General features: G+C 32.6%; 1 pseudogene; it reads right to left on the reverse strand.

Annotated features, from left to right (window-relative positions):
* Positions 1 to 348: 348 nt before the first annotated feature.
* LOC138379189 (U2 spliceosomal RNA) lies at positions 349 to 474 on the reverse strand (annotated as a pseudogene).
* Between the last annotated feature and the right edge of the window lie 2093 nt (positions 475 to 2567).

Raw genomic sequence — 2567 nt, forward strand, 5'->3', positions numbered from 1 at the left:
TCTGCTCTTCCCAAGTGCCTATTGCCAATAATAGCTCCAATCATCCAAGGAGGTTCATAACCTCTGGTGCAAAAGGTGATTTAACTGTTTGAGCAAATGGCTGTGTGTCTGGGTATGAGTTTGTTTTACCAAAGGAAACCTGAATTGTTTTACATGATGAGGGCTAATTGCTGCTAATTTCTAACACCTCATAATTAGATTGGTGGAAGTTTCACACTAGGATCAAGGGATACAAAAACTGTCAGGCTTCTTTAAAGGCAGCCTTCTAAAGAGACTCTGAGACTGGGGACTGTGGGATCAACAGAATGTTTCCAGGCATTGGTTATATGAGGACTTCACAGGACACAGAGAACGGCAAAGGAATGCTGTTTAAAGCATCCTCTGTTGCTTCAGAGGCAAAGTCTAAAAAAAAAAATAATAAAGCATTCTCTGTATATTTTACACTTGATCTTAGCCAAAAGGCAGAGAAGCGATTATTCTCTGTATACTTTGGATACAAGTCTTTTCTCAGATACGTCTTTTGAAAGAATTTTCTCATAGTTTGTGGATTGTCATTTCATTCTCTAAACAGTGTCTTTTGCAGAGCAGAAGTTTTAATTTTAATGAAGTACAATTTATCAAATTTTTTCTTTCATAGATCATCTTTTTGCTGTTATATCTAAAGTCATCACCAAACCAAATTTCACCTAGATTTTCTATGTTATCTTCTGGAAATTATATAGTTTGCATTTTTTAATTTAGGTCTATGATCCATTTTGAGTTAATTTTTATAAAAGGTGTATGATCTTTATCCAAATTTATTTTTTTGCATGTGCATTTCTAGTTGCTTGAGCACCATTTGTTGAAAAGATTTCTCTCTCCTTTGAATTGCCTTTGCTATTTTGTCAAAGATGAGTTGACTATATTTGTGTGAATCCATTTCTGCGCTCTCCATTTTACTCCATTGATCTATTTGTCTACTCTTTTGGCAATATCACACAGTCTTGACTACTGTAGCTTTATATTAAGTCTTGATGTCAGATCATTTTAGTTCTTCAACTTTGTTATTCTCCAGTATTGTGTTGGCTAGTCTGGGTCTCTTGCCACTCTGTACAAACTTTAGAATTAGTTTGTTGATATCCACAAAATAATATGCTTGGATTGTGGTTGAGATTAAACCTATAGATCAAGTTGGGAAGAATTGACATCTTAATAATATTGTCTGCCTTAATGAACATAGGTTCTCTCTCCATTTACTTAGGCTTTATAGTTTTACTCTTATATATGTTCTTTTTTTATTTTGTGAGGTCTACTCAGGTACTTTAGGAGTTTTTGGTGCTATAGTAAATAGTGTTGTGTTTTAATTTTAAATTACAAATGTTCATTGCTGTATACAGGAAAACAATTTACTTTTGCAAATTAATCTTTTATCCTGTAACCTTGCTATAATTGGTCATAGTTAAAGAGGTTTTGTATTTTCTTTTGGGGGAATGTCTAAGTAGGCAATCATATCACCCATGAAAAAAAGGCAGTTTTATTTCTTACTTTCCAATCTCCATACATTTTATTTCTTTTTTTGTGTGTCTTAGCTAGGACTTCCAGTACAAAGTTGAATAAGAGTGATGAGTGCAGACATACATGTCTTGTTCCCAAATTAAGAAAGGAAATATCTAGTTTCTGACCATGAAGTGTGATGGTAGCTGTAAATTTTTTGTAGATATTGTTTATCAAATTGAGGAAGTTCCTCTCTATTTCTTGTTTTCTGAGAGTTTTAATCATGAATAGGTGTTGGATTTTATCGAATCCTTTTTCTCAATGTATTGATATGATCATATGATTTTTCTTCTTTAATTTATTGATGTGATAAATTACATTAATTGACTTTCAAATGCTGAACCACACTTGGGTACAAACATACTTGCATACTTAGACTAAATCCCACTTGGTCATTATATATATTTCTTTTTATTCATTTTTGCATTTGATTTGCTAATATTTTGTTGAGGATTTTTGTGAGTATGTTCATGAGAGATATTTGTATATAGTTTTCCTTTCTTGCAATGTCTTTGTCTGGTTTTAGCATTAGGGTAATGCTATTCTTATAGAGTGAGTTAGGAAGTATTGTCTCTGTTTTTATTTTCTGCAAGAAATTGTAGAAAATTGTTACCATTTCTTCTCTAAATGTTTGATAGAATTCATCTGGGAATGGTGTTTGATGTTTTGGGTGGTTATTGTTTATTTAACCTCTTTAATAGACATAGGCCTATTCAGATTATCTATGTCTCCTTGTGTGAGTTTTCATAGATCTGTGGGTCTTTCAAGGAACTGGTCCATTTCATCTAAGTTATCAAATTGGTAGATGCAGAATTGTTTATAATGTTACCTTATTATTTTTTAAGGTCTATAGTATACGTTGAGATGGCCCCTCTTTCATTTCGGACAGTAATGTGTCTCTTCTTTCTGATTTCCTCAGCTAGCCTGCTTGGGGTTTATCAATTTTGTTGATCTTTTCAAAGAACCAGCTTTTGGTTTTGTTGATTTTCTCTATTAATTTCTTGTCTTCGATTTCATTGATTTCTACTTTAATT

Source organism: Eulemur rufifrons, chromosome 30 (genome assembly GCF_041146395.1).
Source record: "Eulemur rufifrons isolate Redbay chromosome 30, OSU_ERuf_1, whole genome shotgun sequence".
Classification (NCBI taxonomy): Eukaryota; Metazoa; Chordata; class Mammalia; order Primates; family Lemuridae; genus Eulemur; species Eulemur rufifrons.